Here is a 27,273-nt window from a genome sequence, read left to right as displayed (position 1 = left end):
ATTATTGGAAGTGAAAACTAGCAAGTTATTTGTAAAAACCATTAGGTCATCTGCGTAAAGGGCAAACATTTTCTCCCAACCCTGATACTTAAAAGGGCTGATATTTTGGTTGGATCTGATTACACTGGCTAATGGTTCAATATAAAGGTTAAAAAGCAGTGGGGAGAGTGGCATCCTTGCTGGGTTCCCCTTTGAATGACTAGTTCCCGAGCTCTCTAGGTAGCTCGAATTATGAAATCTGATGACCGCGTTCTTTTCTTTTTCTTTTTGGTACTCCCCTGACATGAACTTAAAAAAATTAATACACAATGCACTGTAATACCTCATGCATGTAAACCAAAGGCCAGTGGAATGAGATGCTCCGGTGTAGTCGGAGAGCCGCAGCTCGATCCCTCTCCCAGGCACAGCGGAAAGCTGTGTTTGCAGTGTGGTGCCTGTTTTGCCTATACCACGGTCAGATTGCAGGCTGCAGGAAAAGGAGTTGGGGCTGCATAACGTGAGTATGAAATAGATAAGTGGCAGAGGCGGGGGGAAAAAACAAGTACAGGACCCCAGAGCTGCATGAAGAGAGAAAAGGGGCAAAAGGTACACACCCTCAAAGGTGAAGGACCAAAACTGCAGCTAGAAAAAGGGGGTTAATTATTGCTTAAGGAACATGAATCTAGCAGTTAACACCGCTACTGGTACTTTGAGAAAAAGCCCTGTTTTAGTGCCCATAATCAACAACTAGAAGGGGAAAGAAGACATAGCAACCCAGAGCCTGTAGTTATCCTTTTTAACATCAGACCTTAGACATGTAAGCACCAAGATAAACATTATTCCCTCCCTACATCCCTTTTTTAAAGTTCAAGCTAAACAGGATTACCCAAGTTTACTTACAGGAGATCAGCAAAAAGGAGATGCACTTGACATAAAATCAGGCTGAACCATGATTAGGGAGAATTTGACAGAGGGAGTAGTCACAGTCAGTAACAGATATCAAGCTTTGGCGGTAGGGGGGGTGTGGCTAGCAAGCCATGATGGCGGACGGAGTCTGCTAGAGCTCCGATGCCGCCGGGGGAGAAGAAACCCTGAAAGCCGCGATAGGGGTCTGGTATGTGCCGATAAAGGAAGGATTTAGGTGCAGTAAAGCCCCTGACGACTCAGTGAAACTTTGAGGATCCCAGGAGTCGGGGATATAGAACGGATGGAGAGAGGACGCCCGAGGCCTAGCACCACGCTGCAAGCTGGGGACTTGAGTGACGTCTGTAGCCGGGTTGCTGGGCGCTGTCCGGGGCGGCGACTGGAGGCTGCTCCGAAGCACTTGCCTGTATTGTTGCCCTTGCTGCCATAGGAGAAAAGGGTGAACGAGCCGGAGCCATCCTGCATTTCTCTGAAAGGATTTCGCTGACCTGTGAGCTGAAACTTCGGGAGACGATCTGGCCTGGTGAGGTGAGCTCCGACCAAGGGAAGCCCAGGGGCCGCGCAGCGCCCACATTCCTGACCGGAGACCTGGTGGAGCGTTGGAGGGTGAGTGAGGCACGGCGACGCTGTGAGGAGAACGGACCTGGCCCCCCTCTGCCTTCCCTCCCCCCTCCTCCCCACTGACACAGTTGGAAATGGATGCCGAGACGGCATGTTTGGACAAATGAAGATGGCCTGAGTGGGGGGCTTGGGCGCAGGGAAGGCCGCTGATGCTGCCCTGAGCGAAGGGAGGAAAGAGAAACCGCCAGCCCTGAGTTGCGTCACACTAGGGGGAAAGAGACAGTGGCAACCGGACACACACCTAGCGGGGACAAGTGAGCAAGCCCTGAGTGGCGGGCCCGGGTGCGAAGAAGACCGACGTTGCCACCCTGGGCGAGAGAAACATAACCGCCAAACCTGGGAGTGCGGAGACGGCGACGGCTGGATACCTACCCCAAGGGCCAGTTCATTGTGCCCTACCGGGGTGAAGAGTGGTGGGTGCTGCCTGCGGGTCCGGGAGGGGAGGAGATCTGATGAACCCTCCTAAAGGGGTCGTCTATCCGCCGAAGACTTGGGGGAACACGGAGTTGAGACGGGACCCCGAGTGGAAGTGGCATAGGGGTTGGAGAGCGCCCGCCCTACGACATAGTCCCGGACACTGCGTGGGCCCACAGACCGGAAACATGGTCCAAAAGGGAGCAAAAGTTATGGACGGCAAGGAGGGGGCACCTGTGGGACATAATCTGGATACAGGCCCGGGAGGATCCGCACCACTGACACTGAACTCTACCCTCTCTGATGACCAACAAATGGACAAATTAGACCTGATACTCAAAGAAATCAGGGACTCCAGGACCGCGATGGAGACACAGGTGGGCACCCTTACCACTAATCTTTCACTGTTAAAAGCCGACCACGACAAACTGGTGGACAACGTTAAGGATCAAGGGACAACGCTGGCGGACCCCGCCCCAACGGTGGCGGAACACACCGACTCTATCCAACAAATTCAACACCACGTAAAATCTCTCATGGAACGGGTGGAGGATGCCGAAGGCAGCAATCGACGCAATAACATCCGTGTCATTGGGCTTCCGGAACGCAGTGAGGGGACCCACGCGACGGAATCCATGGAGCAGTGGTTCCGAGACAACGTGGCCACGGAGGGCCTGTCACCGTTCTTTTGTGTGGAGAGAGCTCACAGGATTTCCACTGGCCAACCGAGACCGGAACAGGCACCCCGACCGCTGATTGTTAAAATTCTCAATTATCGAGACAGAGGCGTGCTGCTTCGACAGGCCAGAATAAAGTCCTGCATCGATTATGAAAACAAACGTTTTTTGGATCTGTATTAAGATGTTTCTTGTAATTGTGATGGAATAATATTTTAAGTATTTCTTGTTTTGTATGTATATGTTGTTTTATGTGGACCTCATAAAGAGTTCCTTATCATAATAAAATAAACTTGATAAAACTTGAAAACAAACGTATCTCACTGTACCCGGACTATCCAACCTGGTGCAGAAACAACGGTCCTCCTATTACGAGGTAAAAAAGAGACTCCAGAGAGCCAAACTCTGCTATGCCCTGTTATTTCCTGCCCGCCTCAAGGTGATCCATGACAATAAAACTCACTTCTTTGAGAGCCCCACGGACGTGGAAGAATGGATGGAGGTGATGGACATCGAGGAGAACCCAGGACCGACTCAAGGATCATTGGTCAACGGATCCAAGGATGAATCAGATCACACGGGAGACATGTTCAGCACACGGAGTGCGGAACCAAAACAGTGTAAACCTACTGCCTATCAACAGAAGGAAGGTCAGGAAGATGCTGTCGCAATGGTGGGCTCCTTCAGAGAGGAAAGAGAGACGATCAATACAGACACTGAGGACAGCACATTGCACTCGGACTTGGAGCACAGTATGGTATTGTTCCCGACTGTAACACCTAGAGCAGCAGATAAAATTCTAGACGATGCCCAGTAGTAATCACTGGAATGAATGAGACCTGAGACCTCAGGACCTATTGATATCCTTTCTATTGTATACTGATTGAAAAGCAGGGGTACAGCGGGGGAGAGGGGGCCTACAGCAGGGGTAACTGAATCTGTTTAAATATTGGTATGTTGAAGCTCGATGCAACCGAGATATGTTTGTTGCGTGCTGAATGCGAATGAGGGACCTCACACCCTACATTCCTGCAAAGCAAATGGGTTCAACATTATGTAGGCGAGGAAATTCCTCCCCCAAAAGGCTACCAGTAACTGATGTTTATATAATAACTCTCCCGGCGGTGCTGTTGAGCCGGCAGCGCAGACAAGTATGGCTCTCTGGACACGACCCATGCTTAGCCGACCCCCCAAAAGCGTATGCACCGTAGATTGTTTGGTTATGTTTTACACTTTTTGGTTCGGCACAGCAAAGTTCCGAGGCTGCGCCTCTAGAGTTCGTGTTGGGGAAGGGGTGGGAGCTGTCTCCTGGCTAGCACTGATAAGGTAAAAATTGCATCATGAAAAGATACCCATTGTGACACCTGTATTTGGATATGGCTGACAAGAAAGGAAAATATAGGCTGGTTACCTGGAATGTACGAGGGCTAGGGGCAGTTCAAAAACGACACAGAATACACGCCTTTTTAATTCGCCACCAAGCGCACATAGTATTCCTACAGGAATCTCACCTAACACAGTCCGAGGCACACACACTGCGGAAAAAATGGAGAGGAACTGTATTCTCCACAACGTACTCCACCTTCTCCAGAGGGGCCACCATATGGGTGCGATATGGGACCCCTTTCGTGGAACTGGAGAGGAAGGTAGACGACCAGGGACGATATATCCTGGTGAGGGGCACACTAGACGGTACAATGCTAGTCTTGGGAAGCATCTACGCCCCGAACTTTGATCAGGACAGGTTCCTTGCAACTGTAGGGCGGGCTCTAACAGACTGGATAGATGTCCTCTGGATACTGGGGGAGACTGGAACATGATATTGGATGTGGACCTAGATAGATCGCACCCTCCCCTCCAGGCGACAGGGGTACATAGGATGACTGACTCGTTTGGGACGTGGCTTCAGCGATGGGGAATGACAGATGTATGGCGTGCATTACATCCAACACACAAAGAGTATTCATACTACTCCCCAGTGCATAACCTACACACCTGCCTAGACAGATTCATATGTACTAACTCCTTAACGGCTAAGTGTACGTCCTCAGACTATCTAGCCAAAACATTTTCGGACCATAGACCACTAACACTTGACCTACATTGGGGAAGGGTACCTTCACCGGTGCCCACTCGGAGGCTCAATCCCTCACTACTAGAAGATGCCCCATTCCGCACACACCTCTCTGACACGCTAAATAATTATTTCAAGGAAAACTGGGACTCCACGTCTTCGAACCTGGTGGTGTGGGATACTATGAAGGATGTGATAAGAGGAGATGCAATTGGCCGATTGGTGGGTGCCCGACAGGAAATTCATGGGAAACTCCGCGAGGTGGAGAACCGCCTGAGGGAATTGGAGACGACAGCGGGAATAGACCCTGGGCGCAAAGGAGACTTACAATTATGCAAAATAGAACATGCAGAGCTCCTGGAAACCTTGAGGGTTATGGATTATGGGGACTATCTGAGGCGCCAGCAGGTGGAAGCGGATAGATCCGGAGCCCTACTGGCTCGCCTGATCCGTGATACTCCCGACATCCCCGTAATTATCAACATCCGAGACGAAACAGGCAGGGAGGTAAACACACAATTGGAAATTAACACTGTGTTTAAGGTTCATCTGGAGCGGCTATATGACCCTCCCCCCGAGGGTGCTGGAAACGATATGATGGAATTCCTACTGGAACTGCCGATCCCAACCCTGACCCGGGAGGTACAGACGGACTTAGCCAGACCCATAACGCAGCAGGAAATAAAAGTGGCTATCCACTCCCTTAACCAGGGCAAAACTCCTGGCATGGATGGACTGCCTGCGGAATTTTATCAAACTTACTCTGAAACGCTAGTACCCGTCTTAGCGAAAATATACAAGACTGCCTATGAAGTCGGTCATCTACCTGCCACGACCATGCAGGCTTTGGTAATATCCATTCGAAAACCCGGCAGGGACACCCTTGATGTAAGTAACTACAGGTCCCTCTCCATGCTCCCCACGGAGTATAAAATCCTTAGTAAAGCTATCGCCCTGCGTATACAAGCCCATCTCCCTGACTTGATCCATCCAGACCAATGTGGCTTCCTTCCAGAGAGGAGCACTTCCCAGAATACGAGACGACTCCATGCCCTCATATCGGCCACGCCACTAGATCTGCCACAAGCCGGCTGCATTGCCCCGGACCTCCGGCAGGCATTTGACTCCCTGACATGGGGCTTTATGTTTGAAGCCCTGAGACGCTTCGGCTTCCCTGATGCCCAGATAAAGTGGATTTGTTTGCTATATACGAACCCAACGGCTAGAGCACGCACGGGCAGATATTCCTCAGGTAGTTATGAAGTTTACAGGGGCACCCGGCAGGGTTGCCCGCTGTCGCCGCTACTGTTCGTATTCACACTCGAGCCTCTAGCAATCGCACTCCAAACTTGAGCGGCTGAGGTGGGCATATCAGTTGGAGGAACTCATAATTTGATCTCCATATATGCAGATGATATATTAGTGTTCCTCCAAGATTTGCATAGGCTTCTACTTCCGGGAAGGACAACTACCTTCTCATATACAGTTTGGTACCTATGAGATCCAAATAGCACCGACCACATTTAAATACCTGGGTATTAATGTATATCGAAGTCAGGAAGACCAGATTGAGGGTAACGTACGGAGGGCGATCAATGGTCTCCGAGGTAGTGTGAACTTCTAGACGTCCCTGCCCCTATCTGTCATGGGTAGATTGGCGATTTCAAAGATGATCCTACTCCCCCGGATACTGTACTACTTTGTAAACTTACCGGTTCTACTCCCACAACAAATATTTGCCACACTGAATACGTTGTTGGTCACCCTCATATGGGGTCCGGGAAGACGTTGAATAAGCCTAAAAAAACTACAGTTGAATACCAGACAGGAAGGCCTAGGCGTGCCAGACCTACGAGGGTATTATTACGCAAGCCAACTACAATAGCTGACACGTTGGGTGGCGGGTAGGGACCTACATGAGATCGCTTCCACACAAGACAGCTAGCCCGCGGAGAACTACACTCCCTTCTGCTGCCCGCTGCCAAGATTCCCAGCTACTCACTCACTGCTTTACGGTGCTGGGGAAAGGCATTGGCGTACACAGCAGGGACCACTCCCTATGCAGACAACATTCCCCTATTAGGGCTCCCAACACCGCAGGGAAGTCTGACACAATGCCGGTTGCAGCCCTGGGCGGAGGCGGGGGTGAATAGAGTGGGTGACCTGTTTGGGGATGACACCCTGCTAGATCATGTCTCCTTCGCACAGTCCATAGGAGCCCCACTACGAATGTACCTTCTACATGCCTCGGTGACTCATTATGTACGACGTACATGGGCTCCGCAACGCACCAAGCCAGAAGAACATTAACTAGTACATCTCCTCCGTTATATGGGGACAGGGTGACACCTAGTAAGATGGCTCTATGTGGGCATTAGGGAACACGCTGCTTTGCCCCTCACCACACTCAGAGATGCCTGGGCTATGGACACAGGGGAGGCCATAACAGATGGGGAATGGAAGATTATCCTAGAACACCACAGGAGAGTGTCCAGAAACGTCAAATTCAAATTCATACAGGCCTTGATATTACACAGAGTGTATCCCATCCCCCAAAGGCTCCCCAGAATGTTCCCTGCCTCCCCCCACAACTGTCCCAGATGTCAAACGGACAAAGCTGGCATCCTCCATATGTTGTGGACATGCCCGAGAATACGCAACTACTGGGGGACGGTCAGAAACACATTACACACTGTCACGGCCCTGCAAATCCCTGAGGGGGAGCTACCCTACCTGATAGGACACAGGAAGAGACCCAAGACCCACAAAGCACAACTGAAACTCTTGGACCTGGCCCTCTTGTTGGCACTCAGGGTTATAACTATGAGATGGAAATTGGCCAGACCCCCGAGTGTAGAGACATGGCGTTCTGACTTGTTAAAATGGGGGAGAGCGGAAACTGCGGCCCTGCGTAGGGAAGAGGAGAAAGGGCTCCGTAAATATCCCATAGCTCAAGAATGGGAACGAATGTTGATAGAGTTGGAGGATATAGACCTAGAGCTTTCACAAGGGAACAACACATGATCGCACACACGGAATGCAGAATGATGGCGAATGAGGACGCAAATGCAGGACACACAGGTTAACCAAGCCGACTACTGAAACATTTTCTGGACAGAATAAAGTCAATGTACCGAGAATGCAGAGTGTACACAGGGGCACGGCTAGGAGACGGGGCGGGGGGAGGGAAGGAGACAGTATAGAGTTAAATACACAGGCGATACTGTAACTTGAATGCAAAGGATAACAGCTATAATAGAATGATACTCTGGAAAGTACAAGACAGGACAAACAGAAAATGAATTATAGTAAATTTGCCGACAGTTAATGTTTAGAAAAAGAGAAAAGACTGACAGAATGTAAATTGATTGAACGCAATATGTAATCACTGATACAGTCATGAAAAAGCCTTGGCGGTAGACGAATTCAATGCTCCAGATTTACCCTTAGAGCAGCAAATTCAAGCAGAGTCATGAGCTGTAATGCAAAAAATGGTGCAACACCCCCAAGGCCAAATAGAGCATACAGGCATGGAAAAGCTGATTAAGTCCCTAATTTCAGAAATGATGGTGAGTTTTGCTACATCACAGAAAAACCAAGGGAAAATACAAGGGACATGTGAGGCCATTGAGGCAAAAATCAATACCCTGATAGAAGAAGTATCAGTAGTGGAAACGTCCCTAGATGGACTGTGTAGGGAAGTAGAGGTGAGGCAGGAAGAGATAAATCTTGAGAACAAAAAGGAAAGACTTAAGGAATAAATTGAATCCCTCGAAAGTCATGCAAGGAGGAATAACCTTAGGATCTTGAATGTTCCAGAGTGGGTGGAAGGAGAGAATATTAAGAGTTTGTGATTGACCTCCTTGGGTGGTGCCAACAATCCTTGAGGAGGATATACAGAGGGTGCATCAGGACCCATCAGAAAAAAAGGAATAATGAGAAAAAACGCACAAAGAATTTTAATTAGTTTTAAAACTTATGCTTTAAAAGAAAAAATCCTAAAGGAAGCACTTAAAGTTGGAACCCATACCAAAGGAGAATGGTCTTTCCGAATTCAGACATTTCAAAGGCTACGCAGGACAGGCAGTGGGAACTAGGGGAACATATTCAAGAATAAGGGTCTCTAGTGAGCAACAGCTCAAATGCGGCTCCCAGCCTCTCTAAAAAATAATGTGGAAAAATCAAATGCATAACATAAGAGATGCCAAAGAAGTGGAAACTTTTATAGAACAGATCAAAGCGCTGTAAAACAAATAAAGTTAAAATGCCTAGAGAATAGGGACCTCGAAAGGGATGAATTGCTACACCCTAGGAAGAAAGGAAGGGTTCTCCAGGGGAGGGAGTGGGATGGATGGAACTCACAGTGATGGAGCAGATTTCATCTGGAGTCAGGCATTGCTTTATTTTTGTGCTTCAGACAGACTGCATTTAAATTGCCATGCACATTTTGGTGCAGGTTAAAAACATGGCACATGAAAAATATGAAAATGAGGCATAGTCAGTCTGAAATGCTTGTGCTGAATTAACATGTGTTTTTGCAAGTGTAAAGAAAAGTGGCCATTTTAGTTGTGAAGAATAACCATTCAATGTGTTCTTTTTTCCCAGCCTTTTTCCTTATAATGTACACCCCTGACCCTGTCTTAAAGGACTTTGACTTTTGCATATTTGAATAAAAAATATTTCAGTTTATAACACCTCTTTTATAATGTGTTTGAATTAATAATGCACCAAACACTACACATGGGGCTAAGCGCTTTTTTGCATGAAAAGCTATCTGATACATTAAAGCATGTATGTATTAACTGTGTGCGCTTTTAACATTTACACTAATGCATAATAATGCCATGTACATTCTTGTGATTGTGCCAATGTAACATTGTTAGTTAAAATATCCTCCCAGCCTGCGCTGTGACAGGAAGGAAGGAGAAGATAAAAACATTTTTCCTTGTAAATGTTGCTAAACTTATAAATGTATTAATCAATTTACGCTTCTTTTGTTAAAACCAATATAGTTTAGAATTTAGAATGAGTCAGGATAGTGAGAGATCATGCCATCATTGGCTGACCAATCAAGTACAAGTTTTTCTGAAAATGCAACATTTTGTGTAGTCTGCCAATAATTAGAGTATAAATAATGACCCTTTGGAGGCGTGGTGCGCTTCTAGGCTCATTTGGCTTTCAGCTCACTTTTGGCTTTCAGGCTCATTTGGCTTTTAGGCTCTTTTGCCTTAGGCTCTGCTTCATTCATATGGTTTAGGTACGAGAAATGTCACGGGAGAGAGCTTGGGGTGAGCTTGCTTCTGAGGAGAGTCAAGGGGGGTTCCCTTACTCATATTTTTTCAGAGAGTCATATTTTTGGCACCAGGCCACATTCCTTTAAGGTCTGGTGAAGGAGGGGGTACTTTCAAGGAGCAGCTCCTATCAGAGTGGCAGAGATGCAGAGAGCAGCAACAGATAGAAAGTTTATGCTTTGACTAATTAATTAGGTCTGAAAAGATGTATTTGTCTTATGCATCTATTTCTCTTAATGGGAGATTTTAGCAAACTATTTAATTATTGATTAGCCTTGCAAGACTATTTTTCTTAGAAACTCTTTAAGAGTTTGACTGACATTTTGCACCACATTTTTCTTTTCTACATGTGATGCTTATATGCAGACTAATATGTTCTGTATTAATGCTATTTTTCCTGTTTTCCAAATTCGGTAACCTGATTGATATTTTACTAATGAATAAAGGGCTAGAGAAAACCTTAACTTTTGACTAGAAAATAAAACCCTTTAAAATACTCAACAACTCTCTTCATTTGGCTTAAATAATAATTGCATTTTTGACTGTTCATGTTTATTTAAAGTCTCCTGAAGGTAATACATGGTGTCAAGGTCCCAACACCTTTTCATCGGTAAATAGAGGTAGCATGAGGGTTTTGCATAGAGAAATTACCAGATGAAATTACCGCTGCATCAACAGGATTGTATTTTGATATATTTACACTGGGTGTGGGAGCATATGGAAAAAAACATAATTGTTGTCAAATGTTTTGGAATTTGAGAAATCCAAGACTCAAGGGGACACAGAGGGCTATCTGGGTCAATTCAAACAAGCTAGATGTCAGATATCATTTTAACATGGAATGTGAATGGTTTTACAGTTAGAGGTAGAAGGCAAAAAATCCTGGAATACTTAAAATCGGTGGATAGTGAGATCATAATTCTGCAAGAAACACACTTACTTAAGACAGAATGGGGAGAGATAAAGAAGAAGCAGAGATGGGTGTATACTTATTCTTGTACTCACCAGGCATTTTGTGGTAAGGGGGTGGCTATTTTATTCAAGAAGTCAGCTAAAGTGTCAGTAGAAGGAGTGACCACTGACCCTAAGGGGAGATGCGTCTCCGTAAAAGTTAAAATGTTTGGTAAAATATATGTTTTGGCACGGTACTATGGCCCAAATGTAGATGATCCGACCCCTTTGTAGTCTCTGTACAGTCATCTTCTAGACTTCTCAGGCCATATAATTGTGGGTCGAGATTTCAACTTGTTGATAGACCCAAAGGAAGATAGTCTACCCATTAGGAGAACATCTAATCTGCCAACACTGTGGGAATGGTTGAAACGTTTTATTGAAGACTTGGGGCTTGTAGATGTTTGGAAAGCCAAAGGGGTTAGAAAGCATACATTTACTTTTAGAAATAAAAAATATGGACATGCTTCAAGGATAGTTTTTTTCTTAGTAGATAATTGCCTAACTAAAAAGGCCATAAAGGTGAACATCCACCGGCACATTTGTCTGACCACTCCGCAGTTCGAATGGAATTATTAACAGAAACCACTTACTGTACCTCAAGATGGATTCTGGATCAAACTCTGCTTTTAGACCTGCAGGTTGTGGGGAAATTGGAAGTGGAGGCAAAAGAATACGTTTTACTACACAAAATTGAAACCCCTATCCAGGTTACCTGGGAAGTATATAAATCTCTCATTAGGGGAAGTCTGATTAGTATAGAGGCCTTTAAGAACAAAAATACTAGAAACAAAATTAACCAAATAAAAAGTGAACTACAACACTTACGCAGGGTAGCAGAGCGAGTTAAAACCCCTCAAGAGTTAGGTAAAATAGAAAAGGAAATAAAAGAGAAAAAGGATGAACTGGCTAATATTTTAGAGCTTATAGTTAGAGACAAATGGGAGGTGAGCAAGTTTTCATATTATGAATATGGGGAGAGATGTGGTAAACTGTTAGCTTGGAAGCTCAAAACAGAACAAAACCGAAATGAGATCTTGGCTATACAACTTGAGGACCAGATAAATCCCAGTTCAAATGACCCAGAGATTGAGAAACATTCACTAAGTTCTTTCAGGAGCTGTACTCAGAAGACACAGTGGCCTCAGAAGATTAAATAAGTGGTACCTTAAGAGTATAGTAGTTCCAACCTTGTTATGAGACAGCTTTTGGTACCAGCACCACAGGGCTGGACGAGGGGCTACTGGAGGGTTCAATCACCCTCGACTTTGGCATCTTCCATACCTTCATCTTTGATGCTGGCCCTCACGTTGTGTTACAGCAAACAAATGATTGACGGAATGCTGACAATGCAAACATTCTCCCCCAGTCAAAAGATCTGGGTTAAATCCCTCGTTCTTTTGCCCACTACGCTACCACAATTTGTGATCAGACAGCCTGTAAGTTTAATTCTTGACAGGGATGCTGTTTCCTGTATTTACATCATGGGTACAGAGGTGGGTAGTCCCAGAAGTGAGGGAAAACAAAGAGGAGAAATACCCAAGCAACTTGCGACAGTCCCTCTGCTGTTCTGAAGTCAGGGTAGGGGAGAGGTTCACACCTTCTACTGACCCATCCTTCTCTTTGGAGGCTAAGAGATCTTGTAGATGTTCACTCTCCTCTTTCTCCCCTCCATCTGTTACCAGCAACATGGTGACCTCCGACCTCTCAAAGTGTTATTTTAGACAGTTGATATGGAGCATCCTCTTGGAGTGCCTGGGGGTCTTGAGGTCTACCAGGTTGGTGAGCTGCAACTTCCTATCTTCTATCTGATAGGGCCCAGTCCAATGGTCTGGGGAGAATGTTACCTTCCTCCCCTCAACAGGTCGCATGTCAAGACCATCAGACAGGTCATGTTCCAACTCTTCTTCAGATCCTGACCCTTCCTCATCATTGTCGGTGTGGGACTGGTTGGCTTCTGCTGTCAAAGCTGTTTAGAGTTCCCTTCTCTTAGCACTCCCTTTGGTAAACAACCCCTTTTCCTGGAACAATCACTTGAGCTGGGCCAGAGTGTAGGTTGGCCTGCTCCTACTTCATCGTCAAGTGAGATCACAGACATAACAAAAAATGCAGTGGGCCTTGCGTGGCTCCTGTCCACGGCCTGTGCTCCATTGGTGTCGGCCTAAATTCTTAACTTTGTCCCTGTCTAGAGTGACCAGAAAACCCCACATAAGCACTTATTGAATCTGAGCACTATTTAAGTTTTTTTTCATGTATATCTTGACTTCTACTTATTGGATTTTTTTTAAATTCTTTTATTTATAAAATCATAATCTATTTTTATAAACTGGTGTAGAGTATTTTTGTGGTGTTTTCACTGTGTTAATGTTTGTAGTGTTGAACAAATACTTTACACATAGCCTCTTAAGTTAAGCCTGCCTGCTCTGTCCCAAGGTAACAGAGGCTGAACACAGGTTCATTTGTGGTGTGTATCAAATGTACTTTGACTAGGATTGTGGTCCCTGTTTGGACAGGATGCATTTCTCTTCCAACCAGAAACCCAATTACTAACACTTGGTCTACACCACATGGCCACCTCTACAAACTATCACTCTCCTTCACCTTCTTCCTCCACACCCTTAACTTTACACCTTCAACCAAAAACATTGTGATCTACTTTAACACCATCCTTTAAAACAAGTGTGCAAATAGGTGAAGTCAAGTGGAGAGCTATTAATCATCTCATGGAGACACTACACCACCTAGAATGTAGAACAAATTAATTCTCTATTCTTGTATCCCAAAATAACAGCAAATAAGATTCTGAAATGCCATGACTATGATGGACACACAAAAAGCTGTGCCGATGTTCAGCTGCCTAGAGGGTGTGCTCACATCTACCTGATTGGAAATATCACCTCCTACAAACCTAATAGTCTGATATTCTTCATCAGCCACCTGCTCTTTGTTGAAAACATGCCACTGTTAGACTCTGCTCAAGAAATAATCCACTGACCCAGGAATCCTTTTCAATTACAGGCTCATTTCTCTCCTACCATACCCTGCAAAGGTCTTACAGAAACTAGTCAGCCATCACCTCACTGATCACCTTAGCATCCACCAGCTCCTTCACGTCACACAATCCGGATTCAGGCCCAATCACAGTACAGAAACATCACTGATAGATAACACCTGCATGAACCTTGACAGAGGAGACATGGCATTCCTCATTATCCAGTCTCACATTCCATCCTCATCAACCTTCTGCATGAGATTGGCATCCAAAGACCTGCTCCCCACAGGATCTGCTCATAATTGCAGAGAACACAAGCTGTCAGTCTGGCAGCCTGGCACCAGACTCCTTTGACACAAACTCAATTGAGGATTGCCTCCAGGTTCATCACTCTGTCCCACCCTCTTAATTGCAAACATGATCACTCTGGGCCTCGTCATGCGCTCACACAACATCAACATAGTCTTCTACACTGATGACACGTAATTTATACTCTCCCTCTCAGAACACCTCACCAGGTGGGTGTCTACAGCTTGTGGCCTGCCAACCACAACCAGCACCCACACCAGGAACCTTGGAACCATCATCAACAGCAAACTGGACATAATCGCACAGGTCAATGCTGTCACTGCATCCTGTTTCCACACTCTGAAGATGATGAGGAAGATTTTCAAATGGCTACTAAGCAACAATAAAAAAAGCATCACTCACACCCTAGTCACCAACAAGTTGGACTATGAGACCATTCTGTGTGCCCCACAGATTTAAAGTGACAGTCTCTCTTTTTTATACACTCAAGACTGCTTGAGTCCAGCACTCAGTTGCTGGGTCAAGCATTTTACATAATATTTTGAGAAAAAAGTGCGAAAACACAGAATTGGATTATCAATAAAAAGTGTTTTGATATTAACTATGGTAGTAGAACTTGTGTTACTTCAGGATTGTGAACAGCAGAGTATATATCCATACTGTACCCAGCCCAGATACCCCTGCATACCCTCTACTAAATGTTAAGAGGACTTCCTTTCTTTCTCTCTCAAACACACAACTAGACAAACGCATGGACACACAAACCAAACACACATGATTGTAATCCATTTCGCACTGGTATCCAGTTAAACACATTCCGTCGAGTTAGACACACTCCTGTAATCTCACCCCACCACATTGCTCAGGTGACACATATTCCTGCACTGTCCACCACACTGCCTTCAAGAGCAGCTTATACTCTTGCAAACACCCTCAATGGTCTGAGGAGCTACACACATTCCTGCAGTTTCAACCCACCACCACTGTGCACAAGTCACATACATTCCTACAGACACTCACTCCTGCTGTTATAGACACTTCTACAGTCTCTCCCAAGCTGCTCTCGGGTTTTAGAGGTCCCTGCAGTCCCTTCCCCACCCTGTTCTCAGAAGGTACGCCTTCCAGTAATTTAGTGTTTCCCAAACTTCGTGACCCAAAAAGCAAAAGTCCAAACAAGAAGGATATCTTTAAAGTCTGTATTCATCTTGTCACTTTGCACGTTTTCTGCTGTAGCCATTTTAAAGTTGCACATAAAGCCAATGACTTTATGTGCAACTTTAAAATGGCTACAGCAGAAAAAAAAACGACATTGTTGTTTATTCTACTGATTTAGTTGGAACCTTGGAAAATTTAGTGAATACGACAAAGGAGTTTGGTAGGATTTCTGGATATCAGTTAAATCAGGACAAAACTGAAATAATGACTTGGAACCTTGATACTGAAGATGTTAAAACAACAAAAGAGATGAGGTACTTGGGAGTTAGGATTACTCAGAAAATCGAAGATATGGCTAAAACTAATTACGATAGGGTGAGGAAAGAGGTTGGCGAGACGTTAAAAGGTTGGATGAATTTACCCCTGTCAATATATGGAAGATCTAATCTTGTTAAGATGGTGATTGTACCTAAGATTACCTTTTTATTTGAGACTATTCCGCTGGGCTTTAAAAAGGAATGGCTGGCGAAGTTACAAAGTATGATAACATCATTTATATGGGCATCAAAATCCTCTCGAATTTCGTGGAGGAAAATCAGGAGGAAAGTTGAAAAAGGAGGTCTGGCGGCTTCAGACATACGAATGTATGCATGGGCTTTCTGTTTAAAAAATTGCAGGATGCTGTTGGGTACCCCTGTTAACTCTCAGATTGGAGGCCTTTTTGCGATAATGCTGAAGAGATCAGGTTATCATGAGTTTGGTTTTTTGTATAAGTTTGGAGACCCTAAGTTCTTTAAAAAGGTGAAACTCAAGACACTGAGAGACCTTGCGGAGACATGGTATAAGATTAGAAAAGTATCTAATCTCTCGTACTTTAGCCATAGTGCTCCGATATGGGATTCTCCTGGAGCCCCCTCTTGGACAAGAGATCTGCTTGCTTTAAGTTTGAAAATGGAACCTGATCTGCAAAGGTGGAAGGACTTGTTTCAAGATGGCAATTTAATTCCTTGGGATAGCTGCCGACAAAAGTGGGGCTCAGTTTTTTCTAAATATAAGTATTTACAGATTCAAAGCTGGGCGAGCCACCTGGAAGTAAAGATTGGAGTGGAAAATGAGTTTGAGTCAAAGCTGGAGACGGGGGCATTTGAGAAGGAAGTAGCCTTCTGGTATTGGCGAATACTAGATTTGGAGGACGGAACATTTGATTTGCCAGAGACCCTGTGGAAGGAAAGCTTGCCAAGGATCGCCACAGAAGACCAATGGCAAGTAACTATGTGCATGCTATATAAAATTGTTAAACCGGCAAATCTGAGGCGAAATCTTTTGTTTACCATTCACAGGGCATACTGGTCTCCATACAGGCTTTCTAAATTTAAGGATGGAGGGATTGTTGGATGTCCAAAATGTAAAGCTCCAAATGTTGATGACCTACACATGTTCGTATCTTGCCCAATTATCAAGAACTTCTGGTTAGACGTGAGTAATTCCCTCTCCAAAACTTTGAATCAACCCATTGAGGTAAGCCCTGAATTAATTATTACCGGGAGAATGGATTTACAAAATAATTTTCTGAATAATAATGTTAGACTTATTTTTTACGCTATGTTGTTGGCACGTCGAGAGTTATGTAAATTGTGGGTCTCACCACTTAGTCCCACTTTATTAGATTGGGTTTTAGCCATGAGGTACACGGCAAAGCTTGATATGCTAGATCCCTCTAAAAGAAACAGAGGATTCTGGTTACCCTTCCTGCAAAAGTTTGGTTAAAATTAATTTTATGTTAAAGTCCAATGATTAAGCCCGTGCCTGTCTCGCTGGAACTTGTAACTACCCCAGTACGATAAAGAGAGATGGTGGAGGACACACATCTTGGGTCAGGCTGGGAAGAAGGACAGCTTAGAGGAATGCCAGGCCCAGAATATGTGGTGTTTATGCCCCATTACTCTGAATCCAGCACAAGAGATAATAACAGCCCAGAGGTGGATTAGAGAGAAGAAGGGGCGGCAAGACGGCAAATGAGGATAAAAAAAAAAAAATAAATAAAAAAAAATAAAGCCAATGACTGTGGGCAGAGAAAAAGTGGATCAATGCATTTTAGAGGTTTCAGAGAAAACGAGTACTGACCAATATTTACATGAGCACAGTCTACTCAGAGCATGTGTTTTCTGGTAAAGATCGCCATCTATCTGGTCGTTTGTTGGAATTTTTACTAGAAATACTTCCACTTCTTCTTTGCAGTCACTTTTAGAGTTCGGAAATTTCTTTTTGCTGTTAGTGCGTAGCTATTGAGCTCTTGTACTTGTTTCATGTGTGCTGCTGTTGATCTAAGAGGAATCTGATTTATATTCTGGTTCTAACAACTCACTCAGCTTTCAATCACAGTTCCACTACTTTTTTAGGTCGGGCCTGTACTGTATGTTCACAGGATGAGTTAAGGAAGATACAGTCTGTGATGTCTACTTAGAGGGCACTTTCTCAGTAATGTCCCGAAAAACTTGTTATTATACCATATAAGAGGTGTTTATTTTACAGAGCTCAGAGAGATGAAATAATATGGCTGGAAACACTGAGATTTGAGCTGCTGGACTGAGATTATCACTCAAAACACATACTCTAAAATGTCAAACACATTACCTGCTAGATATGGTTCAGGTATACGTAGGTGCAATACATAATGTCATTTCAGTGCATTCAGAATTGATGCACCTGCAAAAGAACATTTCTCAAGCCTTGGTTAAGTGTCTTCTTGTTAATGCTTCCCCAAAAAATATATTGGGTGACCCTTAGATGGCAATCATTTTTCTTGTCTGTAAAGGTTTAATGGCTATTTCACGTTTGTAAAAATAAGTAAGTTAATAAAATATGCAAGTTTTCTAGTGCCAGTTCTTCTATCCCTGGCAGCACAGCACCCAGGATAATGTGCTGCATGGCTAGACACTTATAAAGTCCAAAACGTAAGTCCTGTTGGCTATGTCAATGCTTGTTTTTTATGGCGTTGCTGTAGGTGTTCAATCAGGGCCGGCTTTAGTGCCAAGAGTTCGCTCTTGGCACTGACCTTGCGGGGTGGGGGGCACTGTGTTAACAATAACTTTGGGGTTTAATAGCAGGTACTGCAAATTTTCTTGGCTATCCAGCAGTCTTCAGGCAGCAATAAAAATGTCAAGATTACTCTGGTGATTAATGCTGCGGCTGGAGGGAGAGTGGAGGTTGGTCTAGTGGCAGTTTCTACTCATTCTCAAATATCACAAAGGGTTAATGTGCCTGCTACAAAGAACGTGTGTCGGACATGTAACATGCAGATCACAGAACTGAGCGCGGGCCAACAATGAGTAGATACATAAAAAGTAAATGTGTATGTCAGAGAGGGGCTTTGGACATATGAGGGGCACTGTTGAAGGGTGTTAGGGAGGGAATTCATGAAGAAGGAGGCCAGATTTGTTTAACCTCGTCCACTAGTCCCTATTGTACATAACCTTTGCAGCATAGAGGGTAGTTCTTACAATAGTTTTCATGGTAGCTTACATATTTTCATACACTCTTTCATTCTTTTAATGGAATATCATCTTGTGATACATCAGGCCATCCCACACTAGAAGGTCTGGTAGTTCCTTTGCACTCAGTAAGCAATCTCCAAGACTGAAATCTTGACTCCATGCTAATAGTGGGCCAGTGGCCAGTGGCCAGTGCCGAGATCCAAGGGCTATCAATGAAACTGTTTAGCAAGCCTTTTTAAAACCAGTCTTTTATGGGAATCTTGCCTATTTGCATGTAATACACTGATGTACGTTGCTATAAAACCCTTTTTGTGAGACAAGAAGAGCACATAAGGACATCAATGTTAGCCTAAGTGTAAGCTTTGGTTAAATCTGCTCTAGGTTTGCGGTATGAAAAAGTGCCCACAAATAAATCTGGTGGCTGAATTGCACAGTGTGCAACGGAAAATCCACGATCAATCCATGTAAGATCAATTTGCATAATACTGCGTGAATACTTTTTCACTGAGTATCCTGTTTGTTCTTTATCACATATGCCAGCATTTCCAAATACTTGCATTCAGAATGTGCGCTGTACAAAAAAAATTGTGTTTTTATTTATTAGCCTATAAAGTTTGCTAAGTAAATATTGAAGAGGGTAGGCATACATTTCCAATGTGCCACTATCACTTCTGTCCCATTACCATCTCTGCCGGGCACTCTACTTTCCACAGAAGCTATAAAATATGTGGCTGTACTGTGAGACTCCGAGCATAGGCTTTTACTGCTCTACATCTGTGGGCTTCCTTCTCTTCCATTGACACATTATTAGATTACACAAGAATCACTAGGCTAAAACTGTTCAGAGTAGGCTTGCACAAGCACATGTCACATGGCACAATGCAGCATCACAAGTATAAGGTTTGCTAAGGCCACTGGAATTATGCGATTCTGTGGCCACCGGTTTTTTTGCATAGTGATAGATTTTCAACATAATCCATCATCTGCCACATAATCTGTAGATTTAAACTGAAAAAAAATGTTTCTACGTCAAACAAACCAAAAGTTACTAAAAGCATGATATGTTTACCTACACGGAAGGCCGTTCGCAAAGGTTAGCGGGACAGTTTTCATTTGCTTATTGCTGTATTTAGTTGGTGTACTGGCACTAATGAGGTGAAATCTTTGCCACGATAGTATTACCATGTATAAAAAATTCTGAAATAATTAAGTAATACTATGAAAATATGTACAGTATTATGCCACATAATTTGTCTGTTCTTGCTTCATAATTGGTTTAACCCAGCGGCATAATTTGGTGTTTTCCCCTGCTGCATAATTTCAGTGGCCCTGGGTATTGTGTTCATTTTTTTTACAGTGCACAATGCACCATTACTATTTTTCTATTGAATATATAGACACTGATACATGTTCTCTCACACACTCTCTCACTCACCTTCTCCTACAGTCTTCCTCCACATAAACACACTTTCAGGCCATGTACTCTCTCTCTCATCTCTCTCTGTCCCCCCTATGCCCCAGTCCACCCAACGGATATGTGACTGGGGTACATGTGCAAATAAACAATTCATGTAATTTTAGTCTGTATCTGCAATGAAAAACTGTCTTCAGGCTATTAAATAGAGATCTATGTGTAAAATGCACTTGTTTTCGTTCTGATTGTAAACAAAAGTTTTGAGTGGTAATTGCCACTGATGTATATGCTCACGTGTTGCGCTTGCATGCTTGGTGCACATTGCCTTGGCGGTACTGCAAAGGGATCTGGCACTGTTACACACAGAGTAAAAAAATTATAGGGAACATTGATCTGCAGCGTACACCTCTATTTTACCTTGCTGCCACAGTACACCACCCAACAACATGGGGTATGTGTAGGCTGTAATCTCACCTATCACAAAAAGTCAGTGGATAATCTGAACAGGCTCCTCTAGCTCTCTCAGTTCTACTAGCTGCCCAACATAAGCTCCCCTTAACACATTTCCCTAATGGTATCTACTACCACCATTTCTTAACACTGACCTGTATCCACTTTTGGAAAGAATTTCACTAAATCTCCCTTTTCATGAAACCTCACACACAGCTAGTACTTAAATTATTCTAGTGGTTACTATGGGCACCCCTGGCACTTATGTCAGGAGATTGGGACTCTCTGCCACCTCCCCCTCTATCCTAGTCCCCTTCTGCAACTGCTTGAATAGACAGGGTACTGGAAGACCATAGCAATAGGACATCTAATACAATTATTTTGTGCCATGCTTTGTACTGGTAGCCCTTCTTCTATTTCCTCAAACAAAGAGCACAAAGAACAAAGAGTCAAGCTGGGGGAGTTCCTATCTCCATCCCGACCAGTGCTGTGTGGGGTCCCTCAAGGGTCGGCACTTAGCCCGACTCTTTTCAACATCTATGTGACCCCACTAGCCAAATTAATAAGATCTTTCGGGATGGAGGTAGTTTCTTACGCAGACGACACCCAAATCCTCGTCTCTCTCCCCCATTCAGATGTACTAATCGCCTCCAAGTTTAGATCTTGTATGGAGGCGGTTGGTCATTGGATGATTCAGAACTCCCTTAGACTGAATGGAGAGAAGACTGAGGTGATGGTGTTTGGGGGGAAAGAAAACATCTGGTCAGTCAATTGGTGGCCCGACTCACTAGGAACATGCCCTTCCCCCACAACATCTGCCAAGAATCTCGGGGTGTTGATAGACCCTGCCCTTGACTTGGGCAGCCAGGTGAGTAGAACCGTTTCCACCTGCTGGGGTTTGATTCACACCCTACGAAGGATCAGGAAATATCTTTCCTTGCAGGCTAGAAAACAAATAGCCGTCGCACTCATTGGTTCTCGTTTGGACTACTGTAATGCACTGTATGCTGGGCTTAACAGGAGCCACCTGCAGCGCTTACAGGTAGTCCAAAACGCCATAGCCAGATTTGTTCTGGATATTCCCAGACGCTCCTCGGCCACTGCGGCCAGGAAAACGCTGCATTGGCTACCGGTAGAACATCGAATCCGGTTCAAAGTCCTATGCATGACCTACAGAGCCATCGCCAAAAATAGCGACACGGGAATTGGGTCCATCATTTCCCACTATATCCCTGGAAGGAACTTGCGTTCCTCCGGGAAACTGCTTCTGACAGCCCCCCGCGTACGAAGAGCTAGATGGGGTGGCAGGGCCTTTTCCACTCTAGCTCCTAAATGGTGGAATGACCTTCCCCTGGACCTGAGATCCCTTCCGTCTTTACAGAACTTCGGCACTGCCCTAAAAACTCTTCTCTTTCGGCAAGCCTACATGTAATGTCTTCTGTCTCAATTTCTGATCATACTGTTAGGCGCCTTGATACCTGCGGGTTATTGTCTAGCGCATTATAAATCTCCTTCATATCATATCATATCAAACCGTAATGTAAATAGAAGAGGGGGTGTAGTTCTTCTTAAATTATGTTTATGCTGGTAGATCAAATGTAAACTTGAGGGGACAGCTATGGGAAAGGAAGGTAATACCCAAGCCCCTGCCCCCAGCAAATAACTTGTGTATCCTCAGCACAAAATGCAGTGGTAATAAAAACCCATTACCTCCTCGTTAGTCTTCCTCGCCACATGACTAACATAGTGAGCTTCAGCTCCACGACAGAACCCTCCAAAGTAAAAAAAGCCTCCCATCCCCTCCCAACATGGCCGACCAGTCACCCCTGGCCTTTATAAGAGGCGGGCCGGCCCAACCAACAGCCTGTTTTTTTTGTTCTGCGCGATTCTCTCCAGAGGCGCTGTACAGGTTAGTTGGACCTGCTCTAGCTGGTCCATGGGTTTTGGGTTGGAGGTCCTGCCTTAGCGGACCCTGGTTCCTGGAACTTCAAATCCCCCCCATCTTCCTTCCCCCGGTCCTGTGGGGCCGGTTAGGTGCTGCTGTAGCGTGCCGTGGGTTTACGGGGGGGGGGGCGGCCGGGGATGTGGGGTATTTTTGATACATTCCCTTGTCTGCTCCCGGTCGTTATTTTTTGGGCCCTTGCCCTTTTCGGGCTCTGGTGTCCGGCGCTGGGGGTACCCCTGATTTCTTGCTGGGGCTCCGGTTGCTTACAGGCCCCTTGCTTGGGGCGGCCACCGTTTCCTTTTTTGGTCTGCGGGCCCGGCCTCCTTGGTAATGCGTATGCGTCTTGCGGCGCGTCCCTGTCTGCCGCGGTTGTACGGCTTGGGCGGGCATGTTTCCTTTTCTATGTGCGGGCTCGGCCTCCAGCTCTCGCGCTGTATGCCGTTTGCCTGCTGAGGGCCGCAAATGCGTCTTGCGGCGCGTCCCTGTCTGCCGCGTTTTTGCGGCCTGGGCGGGTGCATTCTTACCTCGATTCTCTGGGGCGCTGCAGGGTCGGTGATTCATGGATCAGGATTTTGTCGCTGCAGGGGCGGTGTCTGACTCCTTATCTGCTTTACCTTTTTCTGCGCAGTCCCTGCAGTTGATGATACAGTCTGCTGTGGCTGATGCCCTTGCGCAGCGTGATGCCCAGGGCCCTTCGTCACCGAAGTGTCCTCGCAGGGACCCCACTCCTGTGTCAGATGCGGAGGGAGAGGAGGAGGATCTCCATTGCCGTTACATCCAGGGTCAGGAACTTCGTGAGGTTCTTTCCCATGTCAGGGATAACTTGGCTTTCCCGCCTCCTGCGGCGGAGGACGTTTCCGAGGATTTCTTTGTGCAGTATCAACGCAAGGCTCCGGACTCCCTTCCTCTGCATGCGTCCATCAAGAAGGTCATTGAGGGGGAGTGGTTGGATGTGGATAAGCAGTCCTTTCCACGATATCTGTCGAAGCGTTACGCTGTTGATGAGTTCACTAAAGATTTCCCTCCGGCGGTGAAGGTGGACTCTTTGGTGGTGGGACTGTCTTCCCAGGGTTCGATCATTTCGGAGGACGCCTCCCCCTCTGACCCTGTGGACAAGCGTGTGGAGGCTGCTGCTAAACGTTCTTATGCTGCGGCTAATTTCACCATCAGGGCCTCGGCCTATTTGTCTTGCACGGTGCAGTCTTTGTTGAAGGACTTCCAGTCCCTGGGTGAGCTCCTGGATCAGGGGGCTGATGTTGTCCCGACCCTTGCCTTGATGGAACAGCAGACGCGCCTTCTGTCGGACATCTCCTTTGACACTCTGGGTGCGGTGGCTGCCGCTGGGGGTGCTGCGATTCAGGCTCGGCGTCAGATCTGGCTGCGGCATTGGAAGTTGGAGGCAGCCCAGAAGGCTTTGCTCATGAAGATACCGTTTTCTGGATTTAAGTTGTTTGGCCCTCCTCTGGAGGTTATGATTAAGAAGTCTGCTGAGGACCGCAAGTTGCTGGCTCCCATCAAGTCATCTGGGGCCCGCTTCCCTGGTCGTGGCCGAGTTTTCTTCTCGTCTTCCAGGGGTAAGGGCAGCGCGCCCTTTCGAGGGAAGGGTCGCGGCCGGGGCGCCCCATTCTTCAACAAATCCCGGTCTCAGCCTGCTGCTGCCGCTTCCTCTTCCACCCCTAAATCCTGACTTTCGGCCGTCTCCCTCCGGGGTGTTTCCTGTGGGGGGCCGTCTCCGCCATTTCGTCCCGGCCTGGGAGGAGTCTGTCTCAGATCTTTGGGCTCTTCGGATTGTGAAGGAGGGATTTTCCATCGCCTTCTCATCCCCTCCTCCGGACTTTTTCCTCACTATGCCCCTACCTTCCTCACTGGTCAAGAGAGGGGCCTTGCTGGCCGGAGTTCAGGACTTGCTTGCCAAGCGGGCCATCCGCCCGGTCCCGCCTTCACAGAGGGGTTCGGGCGTCTACTCCATCCTTTTTCTGGTAAGGAAGGTTTCTGGGGATTTTCGGCCAGTTTTAGATTTGAAGTGGTTGAATTCTTATATTCTACATACTAAATTCAAGATGATCTCTCTGCAGGAAATTCTGCCTCTTCTGGTTCAGGGCGACGTGGTGGCCTCTCTGGATCTCCTCGACGCCTACCTCCATGTCCCGGTTCATCCGGTTTCTCAGTCCTTTCTGCGCTGGGGGTTCTCACTATCAGTTCCAGGTACTTTCGTTTGGCTTGTCATCTGCCCCGAGGTTGTTTACTAAAATCCTGACTCCCCTGGTGGGTATTCTTCACCGGGAGGGGATCAGGGTTTTTCCTTACCTGGACGATTGGTTGATCTCTGCCTCTTCTTTTTCCAAGGGGATGCTGCACGTCGGACGGGTCTGCGAGGTTCTCTCCTCCCACGGCTTCCTGATCAACGAGCGGAAATCCCATCTGTTCCCCACTCAGGACTTGGCCTTCATTGTGGGTCGGCTGGACATGGTGCTGGGGAAGGTGTTCTTACCTCTGAGTCGCCGGGACACTTTGTGGCAGGATCTGAGGTCCCTTCTGGCTCAGGGATCCGCTCCTGTTCGCCTCTGGCTAAGGGTTCAGGGCCTGATGTCGGCGACCATCAATGTTCTCCCCTGGGCTCGCCGCCACCTTTATCCCTTGGTCAACCATCTGCTTTCCTTCTGGGATCCCCGCTCGGAGGATTACGAGTTCCTGGTCCCGGTCTTCCCTCAGCTTCGTTCGGAGTTGGGTTGGTGGTTGGTGGGGTCTCACCTCTCCGAGGGTCTTCCCTTCTTGGTTTCCCCTTCCCGGGTGGTCACAACCGATGCCAGTCTCCTCGGCTGGGGGCTCAGGGTCGGTTCAGGGTCGTTGGGATCTCCTCCAGTCGCGCTGCTCCTCGATCTATCGAGAGTTGAAGGCGGTCCTCCTGGCCTGCCTTCATTTTGCCCCTTCTCTCCGGGATCACCATGTCTTGGTCAGGATGGACAACTAGGTTGTGAGGAGCTATATCAACCACCAAGGGGGTTGCAGGGTTCGCTCCCTTTGGTTGCTGACTCAGGAGTTGTTGTCTTGGGCGGAGTCGTCGGTCCTGTCTCTTCGGGCTGTCTATCTCCCGGGGTCCGACAATGTGGAGGCGGATCGTCTTTCCGTCTTTGTCCTGTCTCTCCCTGACTCCGGTGGTATTTCACTGCCTGGTGTCTCGCTTCGGTCTGCCTCTGGTGGATCTGTTCGCGGACGAGGAGTCGGCCCTCCTGCCCAGGTTCTGCTCTCTCCTCCCGGTTCCGGGGGTGTGGCGTGTGGATGCCCTGTCTTTCCCTTGGCCCTCCGGTCTCCAATACGCTTTTCCCCCCATTCCCCTGATCCCTCGGGTCCTCTGCAAGATTCGCTTGGACAGGGCCAGGGTGCTTCTGGTGGTTCCTGCTGGGTTCGTCGCCCCTGGTATCCTCTCCTTTGCGAGCTGGCGGTTCAGGCCTGCTGGCCGATCCCGGCTCTTCCTTTTCCTTTGAGGGGCCCCCCGCTCCCGGGGGTCGGTGTTGCGCCGGCTCCATCTGCAGGCCTGGCTCTTGAGCGGGTGACGTTGCTTTCCCGTAGTTGCTCTTCAGGGGTGGTGGATTTGCTGCAGGGCTCTCGCAGGTCTTCCACCTTATCCTCCTATGCCCGGCACTGGTCTTCCTTCTCACGTTGGTGCGGTCTGCAGGGTGCTGAGCCCGCCTCCGTGGATCCCTTGCGGGTCTTGGATTTTCTTGCTGAGGGGTTTTCCTTGGGTTTGGCCCCTTCGTCCCTGAGGTCCCAGTGGGCGGCCTTGCGGGCCTTCCACAGTCCGGATTTCGACGGGCTGGATTCGCTGGTGGCTCGTTTGCTCCGGAGTTGTTTTCTCCGTCGCCCTCGGAGGCTCTGCCTGTCTCCACCTTGCGATCTCCCCCTCGTTCTGCGGGCCCTTCAGGGTCCCCCCTTTGAGCCCCTGGCCTCGGTGGCTCTGAGGTTTCTCACTTTTAAAGTGGTTTTCCTGGTGGCCATTGTGTCTGCCGGTCGGATGGGCGAGCTGAGTTCATTCCTCCGCTCTCCTCCCTTCTTGCGGGTGTTGCCTGACAGGTTGGTTCTCCGTCATGACCCCCGTTTTCATCCCAAGGTTCCTTCCTTGGTGAACTGGTCTTGGGAGGTGTCGTTGCCTTCTTTCCCTCTCAACGCGGATCCTTCCCTGTCCTTGCTGGATGTCCGGCGTGCTGTTTTGGTTTATCTTGAGCGCATGTCTTCCCTTTCCCGGTGTGATAGCCTGTTCATGACGTTCGGTCCGTTCATTCTGGCCACAAGCCCTCTCTTTCCACCTTGAGTCGCTGGCTTAAGCAGGCTATCCTCCTTTCCTATGCTTCACTGGGTTCGGTTGTTCCAGTGGGGGTCCAGGGTCGTTCCACTAGGGGTGTGTCTGTGTCCTGGGCCTCCTTCAAGGGTGTCTCCACTGAGGAGATTTGTCGGGCAGCGACGTGGTCATCACCCCACATGTTCATGGAACATTATTGTGTTGTCCTGGGTGGTTCTGTTCCTGGGAACTTCGCTGGGGCCGTACTGAGTGCTGGAGCGGTGGCTCCTTGATGGCCCTTTTGTTT

The sequence above is a fragment of the Lissotriton vulgaris genome, chromosome 8, assembly GCF_964263255.1.
Source record: "Lissotriton vulgaris chromosome 8, aLisVul1.2, whole genome shotgun sequence".
NCBI lineage: Eukaryota > Metazoa > Chordata > Amphibia > Caudata > Salamandridae > Lissotriton > Lissotriton vulgaris.
This window is presented reverse-complemented; position numbering follows the sequence as displayed.